A 24837-nucleotide genomic window follows, 5' to 3' on the forward strand; every position below is an offset into this window, starting at 1 on the left:
TCTCCAGGGTGCTATTCCCTATATGGAGGACGCCTATGCGTGACTTTGTTTAACGTGGGGAGAGAGACTGGTCCACAAACAGCCACCCAACGGTCCTTGACAGATCTGGGTCAGGATCCAGTGGCATGGAGTCCAAGACGATCGGAGACCCTTTTCTGCTGCAGCCTTCATCCGCCTTCCCAGCCATTGTGACGCTCCACTAAGGTCAGCCATTGTCCTCCGCCTGTTCCACCATTGAGGTCTTACTCCCCTCTACGATTTATTAATGATATGCGAAGGTGACTTCATCCTAAAATTGATTGATAACGGGTAAGTTTCCAGACATTCTGCAGTCAATAGACAGAAAAACAAAATCATCTAATGGGCGCATCATTGAAATGGGTTTTTGCTGTAACTTAACTTACTTGTGTACATCTTTCTTGCTATTCCTAAGCCTCACTAGATCAATGATTTTAAAACCATTGTTTTGTCAGTTGTGTCTCTCTGGTTAGATATATCAAAACTAAAAGTGTTATCAATTTGTAAGGGAAGCAGTGAAGTGGATCATAGATTAATTGCCTTGTCGTGTTTTTTCATATACAAACATTGTTTTTGAGAGGAAAGACATTTCCTAAGAGAGGAGTGGATCTTATAGAAACATATAAAATTATACGTAAGGACTGGACAAGCCAGATGCAGGAAAAATGTTCCCAATGTTGGGCGAGTCCAGAACCAGCGACCGCAGTCTCAGAATAAAGGGGAAGCCATTTAAAACTGAGAGAGTTGTGAATTTCTGGAATTCTCTACCACAGAAGGCAGTGGAGGCCAATTCACTCGATGCATTTAAAAGAGATTTAGATCGAGCTATTGGGGCTAGCAGAATCAAGGGATATGGGTAGAAGGCAGGCACGGGTTACTGATTGTGGATGATCAGCCATGATCACAGTGAATGGCGGTGCTGTCTCGAAGGGCCAAATGGCCTCCTCCAGCACCTATTTTCTAGGCACAGCCTCAAAATGCCAGACACCCTGGTTCGATCCTGACCTGTTTCGTGCTGTCTGTAGGGAGTTTGTACGTTCTCCACGTGAATCTGTGTGGGTTTTTCCAGAGAACTGGTTTTCTCCCACACTCCAAAGACGTGCGGGTTTGTAGGTTAATTGGCTTTCATAAAATTGTAAATTGTCCCCAGTGGGTGGGGGATAGTGTTAGTGCATGGGGATCGCTGGTCGGCACGGCCTCAGTGGACCGAAGGGCCTGTTTCCGCACTGGATCTCTGAAGTTGGATCTCCTTCAGTATGGAAGAAATGCTTGCTGGCACCCGAACTATGCTCTGCTCCAGCCTCCTGTTTCTACCTTAAGATCTGTCTTAAGATTGTATCATTTCTCCACATTTTTGTTTTGTCAATCACATTCAGAAACTCACAGGCTTCTGTGAGATTCTCTTGGAGATGTGTGCAATTACATCAAGATAATATCGCAAATGTCAAGGTAATATTGCAAGTCACTGGCAAATGTCATTGCCAACCAGCAGCAGGGCAAAAGTTGCCGATGATTCTTGCTTGCACCGTGCAGTATTATCTTAATATCAGTGATCATCTATCATGTATATATTTCTGTAATGAAACATTGCCTGTCCATTCCCTCCAGAAATGTTGCCTGACCCGTTGAATTAATCCAGCACTTTTTCATAGAGAAATATCTCCTCGTCATACAGTCTTATGGGGCTGTCCCACTGTACGAGCTAATTCAAGAGTTCTCACGAGTTTCCCCTGATTCGAACTCGGTGAATTACGGTAATGGCCACTCGTAGGTACTCGGGGCTCTCGTGGACATTTTTCAACATGTTGAAAAATCTTCACGAGTCTTCACGAGCTTACCGCGTTTCCCGAGTACCTGCCGTTAGCGTTATGAGCCGCTAAGAGACGTCCCAAGCTCCTTCTGTGGCAAAGAATTCCACAGATTCACCCCATCCTCTGACTAAAGAAATATCTCCTCATCTTCATAGAAACATAGAAACATAGAAAATAGGTGCAGGAGTAGGCATTCGGCTCTTCCCAAAGGAACATCCTTTAATTCTGAGGCTATGACCTGAGAGTCCTAGACTCTCCCACTAGTGGAAACATCCTCTCCACGTACACTCTATCTAAGCCTTTCACTATTTGTGTCTGCCCTCATCCTGCTAAACGCCAGTGAGTACAGGCCCAATGCCATCAAACGCTCATCATATGTTAACCCACTCATCCCTGGGATCATTCTCGTAAACCTCCTCTGTACCCTCTTCCGAGCCAGCGCATCCTTCCTCAGACATGGTGCCCTAAAGAAACTTTGTGTTCTTCCTAAGAATCCAGCATCTGCAGTTCTTTGTGTCACATCTATAGGGTTATGTTGGGTTATTGCCATTTTATGTATATATATATCTCTGAGTGTATATGTTTCAAACTGTGAGGTTGTGATTTTTAAGGGAAAAACACAAACTGCTGGACCCCACTCAGCGGGCCAGTCCAGAGGCGGGGGAGAGAATAGATGGTTTAAAAGTTTTGTGTCGGGTGCCCTACTTCTGGACTTCTTCCCTTTAATTTGCAGAAAAGCTCTCAAGCAATGACTTCGTGATTTTTTGAGACCCACGCACCACAAGGTTTAATTAATTGATAGAAAAACACAAACTGCTGGAGACATATAGCGGGCCGGGGTGCACAAGACAGAGAATAGAGGACCACATTCATGGTATTGGGACCCTAATCTCAGGTCATTGTGGTCCCATCTGAAGATTCCTGTTAAGCTCTGAGAGGGTGCAGAGAAGATTTATATGGACATTGCAAGGACTCGAGGACCTGAGGTACAGGGGGAAGTCTTATATTAGGTTAATTGGGTTCATTTTATTCCAATTTCCTTTTTTAATTTGCAGAAAAGCTCAGCTGACGGAAAAGTAACAGTTAGTTAATTGATAGGATATAACTCTTCTACATATATTTCTGGTGACAAGACATTGGTGAGGCCATATTCATAGTATTGCGTGATCTGCGTGGGTTTTCTCCGAGATCTTCGGTTTTCTCCCACACTCCAAAGGCGTACAGGTTTGTAGGTTAATTGGCATGGTGAATGTCCCTAGTGGGTGTAGGATAGTGTTAATGTGCGGGGGATCGCTGGATGGCGTGGATCCGGAGGGCCGAAGGGCCTGTTTCCGCGCTGCATCTCTAAACTAAACTAAACTGTGAGGTATGAGTATAGTTTATTGTCACGTGTAGCGAGGTACAGTGAAAAGCTTTTGTGGCGTGCTAACCAGTCAGCGGAAAGACAATACATGATTACAATCGTGCCGTGAAGGGTGTATAAGCTCATGGGAGGAACAGAAAGAGTAAATGCACCGAGTCTTTTACCCAGAGTGGGGAATCACGAACCAGAGGACATAGATTTAAGGTGAAGTGGGAAAGATTTCATAGGAACCTGAGGGGCAACTTTTTTACACAAAGGGTGGTAGGTATGTGGAACGTACTGTCTGAGGAGGTGCTTGAGGCAGGTGCTATCACAATGTTTAAATAACATTTGGACAGGTACAGGGATAGGATAGGTTTAGAGGGTTATGGGCCAAATGCAGGCAGGTGGGACTAGATGGGGCATGTTGGTCGGTGTGGGAAAGTTGGGCCGAGGGATCTGTTAGAAACATAGAAACATAGAAAATAGGTGCAGGAGTAGGCCATTCCGCCCTTCGAGCCTGCACCGCCATTCAACATGATCATGCCTGATCATCCAACTCAGTATCCTGTACCTGCTTCTCTCCATACCCCCTGATCCCTTTAGCCACAAGGGCCACATCTAACTCCCTCATAAATATAGCCAATGAACTGGCCTCAGCTACCTTCTGTGGCAGAGAATTCCAGAGATTCACCACTCTCTGTGTGAAAAATGTTTTTCTCATCTCAGTCCTAAAAGATTTCCCCCTTATCCTTAAACTGTGACCCCCTTGTTCTGGACTTCCCCAACATCGGGAACAATCTTCCTGCATCTAAGCCTTTCCAACCCCTTAAGAATTTTGTACGTTTGTATAAGATCACCCCTCAATCTACTAGATCCCCCCTCAATCTTGCCACGCTGTATGACTCGATGACTCCTTGAATCTATGGTGCCTGCTTTCCTTCATAGCAACATAAGCGAAGATAGACACAAAAAGCTGAGTAACTCAGCAAGTCAGGCAGCATCTCTGGAGAAAAGGAATAGGTGACATTTCGGGAAGAGACCCTTCTTCAATCCGAGTTGAGATCAGACTCCGAGCTGACCAGCGATCATTCCGTACACTAGCACAATCCCACACACGAGGGACAATTTACAATTTTACTGAAGGGTCTGAAGAAGGGTCTCGACCCGAAACGTCACCTATTTCTTTTCTCCAGAGATGCTGCCTGCCCCCTCTGAGTTACTCCAGATTTTTTTAATCTCTCTTCGGTTTAAACTGAGCATCTGCAGTTCCTTCCCACAGGATTCGTCAGGAACACTTTTTACATCTAATTCCACTCCTGCTTCCCCCGCTGCAATCCAAATAATCGATGTGCTCGCATGGTTTAGTTACAATGAAAGAATTCAGCTCTCAGTTTCTGCCAGACACTGTTTTGTTCCCGGGCTCGGTCAACGGGCCAAGGATAAGCGAAAATAAACAAACAGAGGAATCAAAGGGACATCAACTCCTTTGAATTTACAGATAGAAGCATACAATAGATCCGCATTGTGAGAACTGCTCAGCTCCCAGCAGGTAAGTTATCAAATTATATTTCCCAATTGACAGTTATCACAATCCGAGCCGTTGCACAACACGGAACTATTGAACAAAAAAACTCCTCAATTATTTTCCAATGCCACGTGTTTTTTTTCCCTCGCTTGCAAGCACCTTCCTTATTATTTAACTCCAATGCTTATTCAAGCGTTTGCTTTTGTTCGGGCGACCACTGGTGCGTTTGTTCGATCGTCACCAACCGCCCCATTGTGTGGCAAAGATTTACGCGCAGTTAAGGGGCAGTCCGGTCACATCAAGGGCAAAATCATTACCAGCAAACAACACATTCACCAGGGGCAACGGAAATTTATCTCAAAGGTTCGCATGCTGTGAATCTTCTTTTAACGGGTGTAATTTAGGCTTTTAGACATCCGAGATACAGCGTGGAAACAGGCCCTTCGGCCCACCGAGTCCATGCCAACCAGCGATCACCCCCACATACCCGCAGAAACATAGACAGAGAAACATAGAAAATAGGTGCAGGAGTAGGCCTTTCGGCCCTTTGAGCCAGCACCGCCATTCTACATGATCATGGCTGATCATCCAAAATCAGTACCCCGTTCCTGCTTTTACCCCATATTCCTTGATTCCATTAGCCCTGAGATCTAAATCTAACTCTCTCTTGAAAACATCAAGTGAATTGGCCTCCACTGCCTTCTGTGGCAGAGGATTCCACAGATTTACAACTCTCTGGGTGAAAAGGTTTTTCCTCATCTCAGTCCGAAATGGCCTACCCCTTTATTCTTAAACTGTGACCCCTGGTTCTGAAGTCCCCCAAACATTGGGAACATTTTTCCTGCCTTCACCAACACTATCCTCCACACTTGGGACAATTTACAAATTTTTCCGAAGCCAAATTAACATATAATCCTATGCGTCTTTGGAGTATGGGAGGTAACCGGAGCATCCAGAGAAAACCCACGAGGTCACAGGGTGAACACCCAAACCCCGCACAGGCAGCACCTGTGGACGGGATCGTGCCCGGGTCTCTGACGCTTTAAGGCAGCAGCTCTACCGCTGCACCACCATACGCCCAATAGTTTGTGGTTATTTTTTTTGAGACTGTGCATTTGAAGCTTTTATTGGCCAATTGAAACCTATTTTTAAGTAAAGACTATTTTTTTTAAGTTATGAAGAATTGAAAGTGTTATTGCATCTCCCTTCCAATATTAGGTTCAACTCAAAACAAGTCAAGTTGAGTTTTATTGTCATCAGCACAAGTGTGGTGAACATGGAACATAGAACAGTGCAGCATAGGAACGGACCCCGAAGGGCACAAAGTGCTGGAGTAACTCAGCGGGTCACGCAACATTTTTGGACTGCATGAAAAGGTGACGTTTCGGGTTGAGACCCTTCTTCAGTGTTCTACAGGAATGGGCCAGTCAGCCTGCAGTGTTTATTCCCAAATTGAGTCCGAAGAAGGTCTGAACCCCAAACGTCACCCATTCCTTCTCTCCAGAGATGCTGCCCGTCCCGCTGAGTGACTCCAGCATTTTACGTCTCAAGGGCCTGTCCCACTTAGGCGATTTTTTCCGTGACAGCCAGAAAATTGGCTGTTGCCACATGGTCGCGGGGTGATGCCTGTATTGTCGTGAGTTGTCTCCTCAAGTGTCGTAACTTTTTTCTTGTCGTCGCTCGATTTTGAAATGTTCAAAACCTTTCGTCGACAGTGGGCTTGAGACTACCTGTCGTAGGGGCTGTCGTAGGTTGTCGCCAGGATGACGCCAGGTGACATTGGTTGTCGCCAGGTGCTGACCGGTGAATTCCATTGGCGATTACCTACGTCAACCTACGTCAACCGGCAACAGGTTCTGGCGACTGAATTGCCTTCAGTTGCCGCCGACAGCGTTGTAGCTTGTCGTGGGTGGACGTAAGTTGACTTCGGTTGTTGTAGGTTGTCGCCTGTGTGGTCGAAGGTTGTCGTAGGTTGACGTCGACGAGGTGGTAGGTTATCGTACACATTGTCATGGGGGGGGGGGGGGGGTCCAGAGAAGCCGGCATTTCAGCGTCCCGCTACGACTGTGACTGTCGCCGGCAGTCGCCTAAAAATTGCCCAAGTGGGACAGGCCCATAACACGATGTCATTAAAAAACTGATCTCATCTACCTGTACACAATCCATATCCCTCTATTACCTGCACTTCCATACGGCTATCTGAAAAGCCCCTTGCACGCAACTATCGTATCCACCTCCACCTCCACCACCACCCCAGGCAATGCGTTCCAGGCACCCACCACACTCTGTACAAAAATACTTGACCTGCACATCCATTAAACTTACTCCCTCTCCCCTTATAGCTATGCCCACTGGTCTAAATGTCCACCCTGGGAAGAAAGTTCTGATTGTTTATCCTATCTATGCCTGCCATGGGATATTAGGACTGCTGCCCAATGGATCATCAGCAGAGTTGCTGCCTTACAGCGTCAGGGACCCGAGTTCGATCCTGACCATGGGTGCTGCCTGTATAGACTCTGTACCTTTCTATTTCTATTGGAATGGAATTGCTATTGGAAGGATATAGTTAAGCTGGAAAGAGTACAGAGAACACGTATAATTATGTTGCCAGGACTTGATGGCCTGAGTTATAGGGAGTGGTCGGACTTTACTCCAAGGAACGCAGGAGGATGAGATGTTATAAGGTCATGAAGGGAATAGATAGGGTGAATGGAAAGAGTCTTTTACCTGGAGTAGGGGGATCAACAACCAGAAGGCATGGGTTTAATTTGAGAGGGGAAACATTTCATAGGACCTGAGGGAACAAGCTGCCAGAGGAGGCAGTTGAGGCAGGTACCATAACAACATTTAAAAGAAGAAGGGTTTCAGCCCGAAACGTTACCTATTTCCTTCGCTCCCATGCACCCACTGAGTTTCTCCAGCATTTTTGTGTACCTTCGATTTTCCAGCATCTGCAGTTCCTTCTTAAACATTTAAAAGACATTTGGAGAGGTACATGGATAGGAACGTTTTAGAGGGATATGGGCCAGGTGGGACGAGTGTAGATGGGACATCTTGCTCAGCATGGTCAAAATGGGCCAAGGGGTCTGTTTCCATGCTATACGACTCGATCAACAGAGAATCAAGGTAAATTCAAACCAGTCCAAAGCCCTGCATTTAAAAAAATAGTATACAAAGAGTAAATAAACGATATTTGTAATAACAAATATAAAACAAGTATATAAGAGTAAAGGTAGACAAAAGTGCTGGAGAAACTCAGCGGGTTCAGCAGCATCTATGGAGCGAAGGAAATAGGCAACGTTTCAGGTCAAAAGCCTTCTTCAGTCTTCATAAGAGTAAACTTACTGGATAGTGAAATGACTGGACAGAGTGAATGTGGAGAGGATGTGTCCACAAGTGGGAGAGTAGGACCTCAGAATAAAAGGACGTACCTTTAGAATGGAGATGGGGAGGAATTTCTTTAGTCAGAGGGTGGTGAATCTGTGGAATTAATTGCCACAGGCGGCAGTGGAGGCCCAGTCATTGGCTATTTTTAAGGCGGAGATTGACAGATTCTTGATTAGTAAGGATGTCAGGTATAATGGGAAGAAGACAGGAGAATGGGGTTGAGATGAAGAGATCGATCAGCCATGATTGAATGGTGGACTAGACTTGGACAGGCCGAATAGCCTCCTTCTGCTCCTAGAGTTTATGAACATATGAAAAACACAAAGAAAGTGCAAACAAGATACAAACTTGGGTGTTTTCTCTTTAAATTTCCTCTAAGTATTTATGTTATAGTTTGGTTCAGGATCACTCTCCCTCAGTCTCTCAACCCTTTAAGAAATGTCATAAAAATGACTTCTGAAACCAGAGATTTTGTCATCTACAATTACATCAGCATCAAACCGGTGCATGACATCACTCCTGTGAAGTACTTAGGGGCTCACAAAAATGCTGGAGAAACTCAGCGGGTGCAGCAGCATCTATGGAGCAAAGGAAATAGGCAACGTTTCGGCCCGAAACGTTGCCTATTTCCTTGGCTCCATAGATGCTGTACACCCGCTGAGTTTCTCCAGCATTTTTGTGTACCTTCGATTTTCCAGCATCTGCAGTTCCTTCTTAAGTACTTTGGGGCTTATTTGTTCTGTTGAAGATGCTCTGTGTGTGGAAGCTGCTGTTTTTGTAATGCAAATGACTGCATCTGAGATTTGAAGAGCTTTAAGATTGGATTAAGAGTGTTCCTTCACTATCCGATCACATGAAAAAATAGCCGGGATTTGCATGAAGACTCTTTGCATTTTTAATTATTTTTATCTATGTGTGTATTTATTTATTTATTTGTTTGCTAGCTGATTTATTTATTTAAAGTGAATACCTATACCTGTCACCTGACAGAGTGACGTACAAACTAATTTCTCTCTAGACTCCGAGCCTTAACCATAGATTTAACCACAAACTAAACCATAGTTTGGCACGGTGATGCAGGGGTAGAGTTGCTGCCTCACAGCACCAGAGACCCGGGTTCGATCCTGACTATGGGCGCTGTCTGTACGGAGTTTTGCGTTCTTCCCGTGACCTGCATAGGGTTTTCTCCGGGATCTTCGGTTTTTCTTCCATCTCCTAAGACATACAGCTTTGTAGGTTAATTGGCTTCTGTAAATTGTAAATTGGCCCTAGTGCATGTAGGATGGTGTTAGTGTGAGGGGATAGCTGGTCGGTGCGGACTTGGTGGGCCAAGGACACGTTTGTTTCCGTAATCTGTCACTAAAGTCTAATGTTTATACAATGTTTTCTGAGCTCAATGACTCACAAAAACAACCCTGGCTCTTCCCGAGTCTCCAATTTGTTGGCGACTCTGTGTGAATCCAAGACGAGGGACATTGGTTCGCGGGCGGATCCTGTCGAAGGCGACGGAGGTAGGTCCTGCAGGATCCTGGCGCTCGCCTGGATCGGGGATCGCTCCAGTAGAAGGGGCGGACCGAACTCTGGACTTTTAGAAATGGCGCCAAAACATGGCTGCACCTGCACGTGTAATATGCATATGTAAATATGCAAAAAATAATTTCACTGTTCGGAAGTTCAGAAGTGAAAGCAGCAGAAGTAGGCCATTCGGCCCTTCAAGCCTACTCCACCATTTAATCATGGCCGATCTATCTCCCCCTCCCAACCGCCTTCTCCCCATGACCCCTGACCCGTACCAATCAAGAATCTATCTATCGCTGCCTTAAAAATATCCATTGACTTGGCCTCCGCAGCCTTCTGTGATTCCACAGATTCACCGCCCTCTGACTAAAGCAATTCCACCTCATCTTGTTTTATTCTGTTGCATATGGGACAAATAAAACACCATTGAACCATGTGCACAGCCTACTTTGAGGACACACTGAAGATGGACACAAAATGCTGGAGTAACTCAGCGGAACAGGTAGCATCTCTGGAGAGAAGGAATGGGTGACGTTTCGGGTCGAGACCCTTCCTCAGACTGAGAGTCAGGGGAGAGGGAGGCACAGGGATATGGAAGGGTAAAGTGTGGAAAAAGAGAGACCGGAGGGGACAAAGATCAAGGAAAATGTAGAATTGATCATTGTTGGAGCAGGAGTAATCACAGAGGGGGAACAGCGAGAGAGAAGTTGCAGAGGTGGAGAACTTCAAAGTCGGCATACCTTGAGGAGATTTCTCAGTGGAGCAGTCGAAATATGTAGGAAGGAAATGCTGATTCACACCCAAGATGGATGCAAAATGCTGGATTAATTGGCCGCATAGACAATGTGCATGGCCCATATCTTGGGACTAAAGCGCAAAGCCTTTGCACTGTGTCCTGAGATTTGCAATCATTTTCGAGGCAGTCACCACATCAAAGTTCTACTTCCAGGATGGCTGCACCCAAATGCTATAAATGATCTTAAGCCGGAGAGCAGCAAATATCATCTGCACAAGGATGACCCTTCAAGGTGAACGTTGCATCCTTTCCCCAGACAGTTATATTCCACAGGGGTCCGTCACGAGAACAGTTTGCCTCAATACTGATGTTGATGGAGCAGCAACCAGGGAATTGATGCAAAGCTCGCGGTCCCAAGGAAAGATATTAAGGGACTTTTTGAATTATTGAACGATTCTCATCTTGTCTCACGGAGCTACAGGGGAACCTGACCCTCGATTCCCCGTAGAGCCGCGGGGACGACCAGAATTGGAGGTGGAGGAGGGAGCACAAACCCATGAAGTGAAGTCATTGGATGGAAAAGAAGGACATGCAGAGACAGTCAGAAGAATGGATTGCTTTAACGTCTGACCCCGGATGCTTTAAACCCCTCGGGGTTCCCACTGATGACTGAAATATCAGCAGTACCACAAAATTGGGAGAAAATAACACTTTAGTAGAAGACTACAGATATTGTGCAATTAATATTCATTGTCAGTGACTTTGAACTCTCCAGGGTAAACACGAATGTCCTTGTGGAAATGGAACGGCAGCAGAGGGTAAATGAGGCAGTGTTAGTTTAGGACCACATTTACTTTAGTTAGGCAAAAATGCTGGAGAAACTCAGCGGGTCAGGCAGCATCTACGGAGCAAAGGCCGAAGTCTGAAGAAGGGTTTCGGCCAAAACGTTGCCTATTTCCTTCGCTCTATAGATGCTCCCTCACCCGTTGATTTTCTCCAGCATTTTTGTCTACCTTTGATTTTCCAGCATCTGCAGTTCCTTCTTAAACACTTTACTTTAGTTAGATTAGTTTGGTTTAGTTTATCATCTCGTGTGCCGAGGTACAGTGAACAGCTTTTGGTGCTTGATATCCTGTCAGCAGAAAGACTATGCATGATTACAATCCAGCCATTCACACTCCACCGATACATAAGGGAATAACGTTTAGTGCAAGGTTCAGCCAGCAAAGTCTGGTCAACGATAGTCCAACGTTCACTAATGAGGTAGATAGTAGTACAGGATTGCTCTCTGTTTGTGGTGGGATGATTCAGTTGCCTGATAACATAGAAACATAGAAAATAGGTGCAGGAGGAGGCCATTCGGCCCTTCGAACCAGCACTGCCATTCACTGTGAGCATGGCTGATCATCCCCAATCAATAACCTGTGCCTGCCTTCTCCCCATATTCCTTGATTCCACTAGCCCCTAGAGCTCTATCTAACTCTCTCTTAAAGCCATCCAGTGACTTGGCCTCCACTGCCCTCTGTGGCAGGGAATTCCACAAAGTTACAACTCTGGGTGAACTTTTTTTTCTCTCACCTCAGTCTTAAATGGCCTCCCCTTTATTCTAAGACTGTGGCCCCTGGTCTGGACTCGCCCAACATTGGGAATATTTTTCCTGCATCTAGCTTGTCCAGTCCTTTTATAATTTTATATGTTTCTATAAGATTCCCCCTCATCCTTCTAAACTCCAGTGAATACAAGCCTAGTCTTTTCAATCTTTCCTCATATGACAGTCCCGCCATCCCAGGGATCAATCTCGTGAACCTACGCTGCACCGCCTCAATCACAAGGATGTCCTTCCTCAAATTAGGAGACCAAAACTGTACACAATACTCCAGATGTGGTCTCACCAGAGCCCTATAACAGCAATGTATCATTTTTGTTGGAGTATTGTGAGCAGTTTTGGGCCACGTATCTGAGGGGGGATGTGCTTGAATTGGAGACGGACCAGAGAAGGTTTACGAGAATGATCCTAGGGATGATTGGGTTGAAATATGATGAGCTTTTGATGCCACTGAACCTATACTGCCTGGAGTTTAGGAGGATGAAGGGGTACCTCATTGAAACTTACTCTATAGTGAAAGACCTGGATATAATGGATATGGAGGTACCAGAGACCATAGCCTGAGAATAAAAGGAAATAGAAGCGTAGAAACATAGAAAACAGATGCATGAGTAGGCCATTCAATTTAATCATGGCTGATAATCCAGAATCAGTACCCCTTTCCTGTTTTCTCCCAATATCCCTTGATTCCATTAGCCCCAAGAGCTATCTCGTATGACGTACCTTTATAAAGGCGATGAGAAGGAATTTCTTTAAAGATTTAAGTGAATCTGTGGAATTCCTTGCCACAGAAGGCTGTAGAGACTAAGACAATGGATATTTCTAAGGTGGAGAATGATAGATTCCTGATTAGTCCGTGTGTCAGAGGGTATGGGGAGATGGCAGGAAAATAGAGTTGGGAGAGAAAGATAGATCAGCCATGATTGAATGGCGGAGTAGACTTGATTGAACGAATGGCCTAATTCTGCTCCTATATCATATGAGGCAGTCAAATGCGACAGTTGTAAACATTCACTAAAGCAGTGGCTGCATCTGGACTCTGCTTCAGTTCCACTGAAAGCAATGGGAACGAACTTCAGAAATATACAAAGCACGAGACCCCTGTATGCTGCACACAAGCAACCGAACATAATAGTAAGATTAAACGAGACCTTACCAGTTTGAAGTTTGATCTGTAGTTTATGAGGAGTTACGATGAGGGATTACGTGAAGAACCCGTTCAGCACGCATGTGCGGCATACTTCAAAGCAGCGGTGTGGAATCACAGATAGACACAGTTATTGAAGTAAACATAGTAAAGACAAGGAGACATCAGTTTATGAATTTGACCCATATTATGAGGGTGGGAGCGGAGGGCACGTAATCCCTCATCGTAACTCCTCATAAAATACAGATCAAACTTCAAACTGGTAAGTTCTCGTTTAATCTTACTATTTTACTTCGGAGTCACGTGAGTGAATCCGTGACGATTTCAAAGCTCTGTGATTTCAAACCGTGTAACAGTTATTACTACATCACTGCCGAAGTCTTTGAGGGAGGAAATGTGTTATCGTAACCAACCAATGAATCTGTTTGTAGAAAAACACAATGGTGTTTTTTAAACAATAACAACAAAGAAATTAAATTGCTCCCCTGGGCTTAAATTAAATATTTGCAATCTGTAAAATCTTTCCTGCAAATAAAACAGGTTTTGCCAACGGCTTATTATAAAATTTCTGAACGGCCTTTCCCCCCACCATCCTGCTGTAGCCAGGATGTGGTTTATGGGCACGTCCATTCTTTTAGCCGTTGACGTGGTTGCTGCCCTGGTGGGATGAAATTTGTACATGTTAGTTTATCCCAGCAACTTTTAGCACCTGCTTGAGCCATCTCGAAATGGCTCGTCACCCGACCATAAGGTTTTTTATGACTGACCCACAAGGCTTTTCATCTCCCTCGAATATTTTGATCGTGTCTATGTAGGATAATAGGGTCATGGCACATAACCGTGTTTCTGGCGGGTAAGCTCGAATTCCACGACTGGATTAGGTGTTCCTGGTCTGCTCTGTTTGATCATTCCCTGGATAATGACAGAGATCTGGTCTGGATCTGTGAGCATGGTGTCCAGTCGCAATAGGTGTAGTGACTGGACCCTCTGTGCAGCTACAAGTGCCATCAAGGTGAGAGTTTTGAGCATAGATGGTTCCAGGTTGAGGGATCTAGCTGGTGGCCACCCCCTGAGGTATGTCAGGACCACACTGACATCCCATATATGAGTGTACCTTGGTCTAGGGGTTTAGAGTTGTAAATACCCTTCATTAGTTTGACCACCAGCTGATGGGACCCAATGGCCTGTTGTCCTGGAGCTGGTTTTAAATGGACAGGCAGGGCAATTCTAGCTGTGTTGATGGCTCTGTAGCTGAGTCCTTCATCGTGGTGAAGGTTCGCCAGGAATTCCAGTATGTTGGTTTGTGCAGAATCTGCAACCCAGGAGTTTGATTTTTTCATGGCACGGGTGGCTTGTGCCCGCCACTGGGTGTTAGTAACTCTGGGCCACTGGGGAATACCATCGGAATTTTAACAACCATGTCATGGAGTATTGGGGAACCATGGCTGTATAGGCCAGTCGGGTACTATCAAAATACCTGAAACAGAGTCCATTTGTACTGTGCATAGTCCCCGACTGATGAGGCAGAAGGGAGGAAATGCATAGAAGAAGAATTTCCCCAATCCAGCGCGAACGCATCTACCGCTGCTGCCTCAGGGTCTGGTTCCCAAGCGACATACATAGGTACCTGGTGATTTAGCCTTGATGCAAATAAATCGATATCTGGCGTGCCATATTGCTTAGTAACTTTTGTGAAAAAGCAATTTTTGGGGTTTTAACATCCATTCGATGTTGTTATTAAATTTACGTGACCTGATGTCTGCCACTGTATTTAGCTTACCTGGCAGGTAAGTTACTGATAGCCAAATATGTCTTTGGACACACCATTGTAAAACTGTGTTGACCAACTTGTCGCATGATACCGATTTTATGCCGCCCATATGGTTAATGTAGGCCACCACCGTAGTATTATCTATTTGTAACCGTACATGCAAGTGATGCACATTTATGCATATGCTTTTAAACCATAAAAGTCACGCAGCATCTCTAGATAATTAATGCCCAGTGTAAGTGGTAATGATGATTCTGGATTAGTCCATCTACTACTTGTGCTGGATATAGAGTTAGTTGCTCCCCAGTCTTGAGCACTGGCATTTGTTTGGATAACTGACAAATTAGTGATGATAATAGGCTGAAACTATGTCAAACGTTTTTTGCCCGCCACTGTAGTTCTAATACTACTTCAGTGGGTAACTTCATGAAACGATCATAATGACCTGTATGTCGTTTTTGGTACAAAGGTTCGAATTATGTAGCCGGAAATGCTGCTACCATTTTCCCAATTACTCTGTTACTTGTCGAGTAGTTGGTAGTTTGTTGACCATTAAATTGTTGCATGATTGTGCCAATTCAACTATGTTGTCTCTTGGCAATGTTACAGTCACGTAGACTGAATTAATTGTGAAGCCCAAGTAGTCCATGATAGAGGATGGCTTCAACTTAGATTTATCTGGATGTAAGACAACCCCAGGGTTTTGAATAACTGTTTAGTAGCTGAAACAGCTAACATAGTCAATTTCATGGTCTTACCTACCATTTAGGATATCATCAAGACATGCCATGACAATATGTTTTTGTCTTCTGAATATTGCCAGAGCTGGTTTTAGTGTCTTGGTGACAATCTTGGGCTGATGTGAACCGATGGTTAACGCTTTAAGCTGCTGTAGCTGCCCGATCCAGGTAAATTTCATATATCTGCGATGATCCTTGTGTATGGTACTAAATAGTAAACATTTTTAAGATAAATGCTTGCCATGAAGTATCTTTTGGAATTTAGTTATTTGGTAGTAACAACCGGTTTCATTTTGAAATGTATATACTTAACAAACATATTTAGTGAAGTTAAGTCAATGATGATGCGACATCCACCATCTTTTTGGGGTTTTAGTGAGTATATTTGATACAAATTTTAAGGGTTCAGGTTTCCCCATGATACCCTTTGTAATTATTCTCACCAGTTCAGCTTGTCCTCTTGTTTCTTTAACGGAGAGGGGAAAAAATACCCTCTGGGGTGAATGTTGACCTGGTGGCAATTTTCCTAGTATGAAATGTATTTGTATTCACTAATGCCATTGAGTATATACTGATCACTCGTGATAGACTCCCATGTGTTAGTATTACTCTATATACTGGTAGGAACCAGACCCACCTACCTCCATGTTTATGGGTATTCTTCTGTTTCCTGCCGGTCCAACGAGTGTTGCCCGTCGTTTAACGTGATGGTGACGTTGGGGGGTGGCACATTTTCCATGGGGTCCGCGCTGGGCCCTGGTCTTAAACAAGACTTTCGGTGATAGAATGCGGACCCCGAGCTTTCATCAGTCCGATATGGTAGACGTTGACTGATGGACGCGATGGGGTGCTGCTGCGTAGGAATTACTGTTTTTGGTTACTCGTCCCGACCCTGCCTCATGAGCCGAAAGTTTTGTAAAACCTCTTGCATGTCCTTCATATGCTTTGTGAGGTTTTTGCTAAAGAGCAGTGGGTCTGGCTCAGTGGCTGGGGTTTGCACAACCCCGCAATGTAGGATTTTATGGCAGGTCTTTATGACTTGTTTACGAAGGTTGTGGTCATCTCCGTATTTGTCCATGGAACGAGGAAAAACGATGTGATGGCTGTCGTCAGGTTTTTAACGGCCTCCTGCACGTGGGGTTTCCACGTAGCTGTCCACCACACCTAGCAGCTCTTCCTGTTCCTGCACCCCTTGCATACTCCCGAGATCTTCAGCCATTGCCCCTGTTCTTGACCAGCCCAGTCCTGGTCACCAAAGCTATCCTCTGGAAAGGAGGAAGCAATGGACAGTGCACAAGGCACTGTGGAGGGAGTGCCTGACCCCTTCTGTGAGAGCGCCCCTCCTGAGGTGCACCTCGCTGGAGCTCCTGCTCCAAGAGCCGCTTCATGCGGCTCAGGCGGCTGTCTCTCCCCCGCCTGGGTGGAGAGACGTCCCCGTCCGATAAGTCGGAGCCACCGGCCGGATGCCTCTTGCATGGCTTTACATCCAGCCCGCTGCTCAGGCGCTAGCGAGCTGGGCTCGGCGCGGTGTCAGGGTAGCGGACCGCCCGGTAAGCGTTCCTACCGCCTTGTTGCTGCCCCCGCGAGATGGAACGCTGCTCCGTGGAGTCGAGCGGGGGCAGGTCTGTTCAGGCGACTGTCTTTCCCCCCCCGTTCGGGTGGAAAGACGTCCCCGTCCGACACGTCGGAACCACCGGCTGGCCGCCTCTTCCGTGGCGGTACTTCCAGCCCGCTGCCTCGGCGCTAACGGGGCTGGGCTCAGCACGGTGTCGGGATAGCGGAACGCCGGGTAAGCGATCCTACCACCTTTCTGTTGCTGCCTCCCCCCCCCAGATGGACGCTCCTCCGTGGAGTCAAGCGGGGGACAGGTCTGTTGCAGAACCTTTCTTCTCTGCCGGACAGCAGAAGGCTCCCTGTGAAAGAAAAAGCCGACGTCAGCTTACCTGACGGTCTGTTCTTTCACCTCCATAGCGGGAGCGCCTGACTCCCGCTAAGCCGCTGTTGCTCCGCTGGACGTAATGCCGCGCATGCGTGCTGAACGGGTTCTTCACGGAATCACTCACGTGACTCCGAAGTAAAATTATTACCAAGTCGTTACACTCATTGCCACAAGCATAAATCACCCTTGGCACTATAAATAGACAGAGAGAAACAAAGAACGTGAGATGCTGGAATCTTGAGCAAAACACAAAGTGTTGGAATAACTCAGCGGGTCAAGCATCACCTCTGGAGGACATCGATAGCTAATGTTACAGATCGGGGCCCTTCTTCAGACTCAGTGGACAATTGGTCCACCAGCGCGTCACAGTGGTGCAGCGGTAGAGTTGCTGCTTTACTGCACCAGAGACCCGGGTTCAACCCTGACCACGGATGCTGTCTGTACGGAGTTTGTATGTTCTCCCCGTGACTTGCATGGGGAGAATATCCGGGTACTCCTGTTTCCGCAACACTCCAAGGCCGTACAGATTTGCAGGTTTGTTAGCTTCGGTAAAATTGTAAACTGTCTGTGGTGTGTGGGATAGTGCTAGTATACAGGGCGATTGCTGGTTGGCACGGATCCACTGAGCCAAAGGGCCTGTTACCGCACTGTGTCTCTAAAGTCTAAAATCTCTGAAAACTAAAGTCTAATGTCTAATCAATAGGCACATCTTTATCGATGGAATTAGCCCAGTAAAATCAATCAGGAATTGGGGAGACTGAATCAGGATAAATGTGAGAGGCTGCTTGTTAGTCAGCAGCAAGTCGACGTGCTAAGATCCTGCTTCTGTGTGGTTTGACTCTTGGCTCAGTGTAAGTTCTTAACTTAAAGAGATGGGAATTTAGTTTTGAGATGCAGCGTGGAAACAGGCCCTTCGGCCCACCGAGTCAAGTCAAGTTTGTTCATCACATACACATACGAGATGTGCAGTGAAATGAAAAGTGGCAATGCTCGCGGACTTTGTGCAAAAAGACAAACAAACAAACTACAAGCAGAATGGAACAGATTCACATATTCACATATTACATATTTGTGGGAGGGAAGAAAAAGGAAAAAACAGCAATTTTAAAAAGACACCACACAACAGTAAACTGGTACAGTAAAGTTAGTCCCTGGAGAGATAGGAGTTTACAGTCCTAATGGCCTCTGAGAAGAAACTCCTTCTCATCCTCTCCGTTCTCTCAGCATGGCAACGGAGGTGTTTGCCCGAACGTAGCAGCTGGAACAGTCCGTTGCAGGGGTGGAAGGGGTCTCCCATGATTTTGTTGGCTCTGGAGTTACGCCTTCTGATGTATAGTTCCTGAAGGGGGGGGGGCGAATCGGCCGAACGCATGACTCTCTGCAGAGCCTTCTTGTCCTGGGCAGAGCAATTCCCAAATCAAATCGTGATATTTCTGGACAAGATGCTTTCCACAGCCGCTGAGTTGAAGCACTGGAGGATCCTCAGAGACACTCTGAATTTCCTCAATTGCCTGAGGTGGTAAAGGCGCTGCCTTGCCATACTCACGAGTGCTGCAGCGTGTGATGTCCATGTCAGATCCTCTGAGATGTGGACTCCCAGGTATTTAAAACAGCTCACCCTATCCACAGTATCCCCATTTATCTTCAATGATGTGTACGTTCTCAGATGATGTGCCCTTCTAAAGTCCACGATCAGCTCCTTAGTTTTTTTTTGATATTCAAGAGGAGGCTGTTGTCCTGACACCAGAGTACCAGATCAGCCACCTCCTCCCAGTAGGCCTTCTCATCGTTATCTGAGATCAGGCCCACCACCACAGTGTCATCAGCAAACTCTCAGTCTGTAGAAGAGTCCACCCCGTCCAGTGTCTTCTTTAGTGTCCATCTTCCATGCTTCAAATGTTGATATCCGGCGATGATCAGTGGGAGCCATCACTTGTTGCAATAGATGATGGTGGTAGCAGAATTAGCTCGAGATACTTCCAGTTCCCAGCCCCGCGACGTGGACAATTCTGCTATGGGGCCACGCCGGACAGTGATCCCAGCGCACTAACACGATCCTACACACTTTGTGGGCAAGTAGTAATTACACCAAGCCAACTAATCTTCATACCTGTACGTCTTTCAGAGTGTGGGAGGAAACCTGAGCACCCAGAGAGCACCCACGCAGGTCACGGGGAGAGCGTACAAACTCCATATAGACAGCAGGTTACACAAAAAAGCTGGAGAAACTCAGCGGGTGCAGCAGCATCTATGGAGCGAAGGAAATAGGCAACGTTTCGGGCCGAAACCCTTCTTCAGACTGATCGGGGGCGGGGGTGTGGGTGGGGACAAGAAAGGGAAAAGGAGGAGGAGCCCGAAGGCTGGGGGATGGGAGGAGACAGCAGGGGGGCTGAGGAAGGGGAGGAGACAGCAAGGACTAAAAAAATTGGGAGAATTCGATGTTCATGCCCCCGGGATGCAGACTCCCCAAACGGAATATGAGGTGCTGTTCCTCCAATTTCCGGTGCTGCTCGCTGTGGCCATGGAGGAGACCCAGGACAGAGATGTCGGGAGACGGAGTGGGAGGGGGAGTTGAAGTGCTGATCCACCGGGAGGTCAGCTTGGTTATTGCGGACCGAGCGGAGGTGTTCGGCGATATATAGACAGCACCCGTAGTCAGGATCGAACCCGTGTCCCTGACCCTGTAAGTCAGCAACTCTACCGCTGCGCCACAGTGCCGCCCACCGAATATATGAATGAATAGTTCTCATGTTTCTTTTTTTACTGAAGGGAAGATCTTGAAAGCTGCCACACTTTGGCAGTGTTTCCGCAATGTCAGTAATTTAAGCATCTTTTGGGGAGATAACATTGCACATCTGTTTGCAGCCAATCTCACAATGTTTGGAGGGTTTTGATTTAACTAGCGTTGCAGAACATTATGCTGGAGTGTCAGAAAAGATTAAATACCATCTCGAGGCAAAAACATTTTGTTTGCTGTGGGGTACATTGATATGAACTATGAAAGATGCTGTGGAATAGTAAATAATTTATTTTTAAAATTCTGGCAATCTGGCATTCGTGCAAGTTTTGTACTGACTGGTTTATTTTCTGAACTTAGTTTTTTATTAGTTTAGTTTAGAGATACAGCGCGGAAACAGGCCATTCGGCCCACCGAATCCACGGCGACTAGCGATCCACGCACACCAACATCATTCAACACACGCTAGGGTCAATTTACAATTTTTACCAAGCCAATCAACCTACAAAAACCTGCACATCTTTGGAGTGTGGGAGGAAACCGGGGCTCCTGGAGAAAACCCACGCAGGTCAGGGGGGGGAGAACGTGTAAACTCCGTAAAGACAGCACCCATAGTCCGGATCGAACCCGAGTCTTTGTCATTTTCACACCTCCCATATCTCTAGTTTCCCTCTCCCCTGACTCTCAGTCTGCAGAAGGGTCCAGACCTGAAACACCACCCATTCCTTTTCTCCAGTGATGCTGCCTGTCCCGCTGAGTTACTCCACCATTTTGTGTCTATCTTCGGTGTATTAGGTACTCTGAATATGTGTAGGAAGAAACAGCAGATGCTGGTTTACACCGAAGATAGACACAAAATGCTGGAGCAACTCAGCGGGACTGGCAGCATCTCTGGATAGAAGAAGGAATGGGTGATGTTTCGGGTCGAGACCCTTCTTCAGACTATTCTTCTGAAGAGTTGGAAGCCAGATTATTAAATTTTTATGTGTAGGAAAGAACCACAGGTGCTGGTTTAAATCGAAGACAGATATGAAATGCTGGAGTAACTCAGCGGGACAGGCAGCATCGCTGGTGAGAAGGAATGGGTGACGTTTCGGGTAGAGATCCTGACTACGGGTGCTGTCTGTACAGAGACCCAAAACGTCTCCAGAGATGCTGCCTGTCCCACTGAGTTATGAAAGTTATATCTCACGTATGATGGCAATGCTACTGATTTCACACCCAGCAAGATTAAAACAAGTTTTTTAATGATATATTTAAAACTAAATCTCATGCCATTTACTATTTCTGCTTTTGAAAAAAATCGATCGCTTACTGTTAATTAAGAATTGGCATGGAAGCTTCTCTGAATAAATTGGGATTGTAGGTGACTTTTTAAAAAAGAGTATTCACAATTTCAAAGTAATTATGGAGAAAATGTTTTGTATTACTGAATCAATATTTAATGACTTCAGCTAGATTACTATTGTAATGACTTATTTCACCTGAGACCGACTCATAAAGCCTTCATGTGTTATCGCATATCCTTGAAGTTAATCTAAAATTCACTACTGTTCATAAAACGATGTTAGTTTCCTGCATCATTTAGGACAGTTGGGAAGGTTTCTCTATCCCAGAGGCAGAGTTATTGACTATATTTTGAGGCAAAGACTGACAAGCATTTAATCGATAAGAGGATCGAAGGGTTTGGAAAGAGAGAGGAAAAGTGACGTTGAGATCAAGAATGCAACGATTGTGAGTTTCCAAGAGAGAGGTAGATTTAGCTCTTCGGGCTAACGGAATCAAGGGATATGGGGAAAAGCAGGAACGCGGTTCTGGTTTTTGATGATCTGCCACGATCATGTTTCGGTGCAGGCTCGAAGGGCCGAATGGCCTACTCCTGCACCTAATTTCTATGTTTCTATGAATGACGTTACTGGCTTGAAGGGCCGAATGGCCTACTCCTGCACCTATTGTCTGTTTCTATGACTATGATCTTATTGAATAGCCAAGCAGCACGGAAGGGGTCACTGCTTCTTATGTCCTCATTTTTATTAAGCAACATGGGTCAAAACAGGTTCATTTGGTCCATCAAGTGAACTCCGCCATTCAATGATGGCTGATCTATCTTTCCCTCTCAACCCCATTCTCCTGCCTTCTCCCCATAACCCCTGACACCCGTAACTAATCAAGAATCTGTCAATCTCTGCTTTAAAAATATCCATTCGCTTGGCCTCCACATCCTTCTGTGGCAATGAATTCTACAGATTCACCACCCTCTGACTGAAGAAATTCCACTTCATCTCCTTTCTAAATGTACATCCTTTTATGCTGAGGCTATGGCCTCTGGACCTAGACACTCCCATGAGTGGAAACTAAAAGGCCATTCTCACGTTGCGAGTTGACACAAGAGGTAACCCGAGTTAAACCTCATGGTAATAACGTACGATTAGCGTACGGCATTCGTGGACGCAACGTAGTGCATCGTGGCGCTAACGGCAGGTACTCGTGTAACTTGTCGACTCTTGCAAAAAATCAAACATGTTTGAAATTTTCCACGATTCAAATTTACTCTTGTGGTTAAGAATTGAAACATTTTAACTTGTTGTAATAACGTAGTGGCCCGTGCGTTTACCTTAGTGTATCTTGAGTCTACCGTGGGAACTCTTTAACTCAGCGGGCAGGCAGCAGCAGATTGTGGATCCCATCAGTTTCCCAGCGACAATCACCTGCCATAACGCGAGAGAGATCATGCACTGTTGTAGGTCTCCTTTGCACGTCGGTGTTTCTGTCTTTCTCCACTCATTGTTGGCCCTATCTATCACCACCCCCACCTACACCCCTCTGCTTCCCGTCCATGTGTGTGACCCCTTCCCTCCCCTCTCTAGGTCCCCGCCCATTGCACCGGCGCGGGGGCTTTGCACTGTCTTCACGTCAGCGATGCCAACAGGTCGATGCCAGTCGCCCCGGGGAAGTCGCTCCCTTCAGTTTCCCAGGGGGTCGGGATGGGGCTGGAGTTGGGAAGGAAAGGTGGTGGGGGGGTAGGGGTGGGTTAGGTGAGCAGGAGAGTGGGATTGTTTGCAGCCGCAGAGGGAGGGGGCAAGGTGGTACAGTTCCCAGTCTCAGCTCCTGTCCAGGAGGGTTGCCGGAGACGTCAGAACCAACAGGACACCGACCCCCAGGCCCACCAGGCCCACTGCAAGCACGGAGATCCCAGAGACCCACAGCCAGCAGCAACTCCAGCCCAGCCCCGCTCCAACCCCAGAGGAACCCGCTCCCCGTAGGGGCAGAAGCTGATTGTGTACAAGGCACGTCTTGTTCTTGGGGTGGCGGATAAGGAGGCGCAGCTCGGGCTGTGGGCGAACTGCCACTTGTCGCCGTAGCGGCCCATCGGGGAGTTGATTCCTCGTGAGTTGGAGCGGGGCTGGGCTGGAGTTGCTATTGGATGTTGGCCTCTGGGTTCTCCGTGCTTGCAGTGGGCCTGGTGGGCCTGGGGGTCGGTGTCCCGTTGGTCCTGACGTCTCCGGCAACCCCCCTGGACAGGAGCTGAGACTGGGAACTGTACCGCCCTTGCCCCCTCCCTCTGGATCTGCAAACAATCCCATTCTCCTGCTCACCTAACCCACCCCCCCCCCCCCCCCCCCCCCCCTCACCCCCCACCTTTCCCTCCCAACTCCAGTCCCGACCCCCTAGGAAACTGAAGGGAGCGACTGCCCCGGTGCGCCTGGCACTGACCTGCTGGCATCGTCGATGTGAAGACAGTGCAAAGCCCCCGCGCCGGTGCAATGGGCGGGGAGCTGGAGAGGGGAGGAAAGGGGTCACACACATGGCCGGGAAGCAGAGGGGTGTAGGTGGGGGTGGTGACAGATAGGGCCAACAATGAAAGACAGAAACACCGACGTGCAAAGGAGACCTACAACAGTGCATGATCTCTCTCGCGTTATGGCAGGTGCTTGTCGCCTGCCCGCTGTTTCCGACGCTAAAGCTTTGGGATCGTTGCCCTTAGTGTTGTCGTGGAGGGGCAGGGGGGTATTGTGCTGTTTGATCGCCCCCTGCTATCCCAGGAACAGGGAGACACAGCGGCTTTTGAGACTGGTGGGCAATCACTTCCAAAGTTCTGCCCACACAGTCAGTACACCTATCCTACACTTGTCTCCCGCACTAAGATCACCCCGCAGAGAATGATCCCAGCCTAACCCAAGAGAGCCATGTCACCGCAGACAGATTAATGACGCCCCCCCGAACCTCTCTCCATCTCAACTCATGGCTGGGCACCGAAGCAACCCAGGAGGCGAACCCTGAGCTCCGTCTCACAACAACCTGATGTGCACATCCGTCCACATTCAAATATTTAATCTCCCATCTCCCCGCAGTGTGTAGACATGGCAGTAAATTCAATGTCAAACCTGTGTGTTTCAAACAAATCATAAGCATAACTGCTCTGGCACTGGATGGTGCGTATGTTCCCTTTGTAGGTCACATCAATAGATGCGGCCGCTCTGAATTATATCTTTAAATCAAAGCCACAGGATGGAGAGGTCTTCTTTAACACTCTTGCTTATTAAAACACAACACTGT

General features: G+C 46.8%; 1 protein-coding gene across 1 annotated transcript in view; it reads left to right on the plus strand.

Annotated features, from left to right (window-relative positions):
- The window catches only part of LOC129699107 (contactin-associated protein-like 5), a 1038064-nt gene that overhangs the window by 911907 nt on the left and 101320 nt on the right, over positions 1–24837 (plus strand). The gene's annotated exons all lie outside the window — the stretch shown is intronic.

The sequence above is a fragment of the Leucoraja erinacea genome, chromosome 7 (assembly GCF_028641065.1).
Source record: "Leucoraja erinacea ecotype New England chromosome 7, Leri_hhj_1, whole genome shotgun sequence".
NCBI classification, from domain to species: domain Eukaryota; kingdom Metazoa; phylum Chordata; class Chondrichthyes; order Rajiformes; family Rajidae; genus Leucoraja; species Leucoraja erinaceus.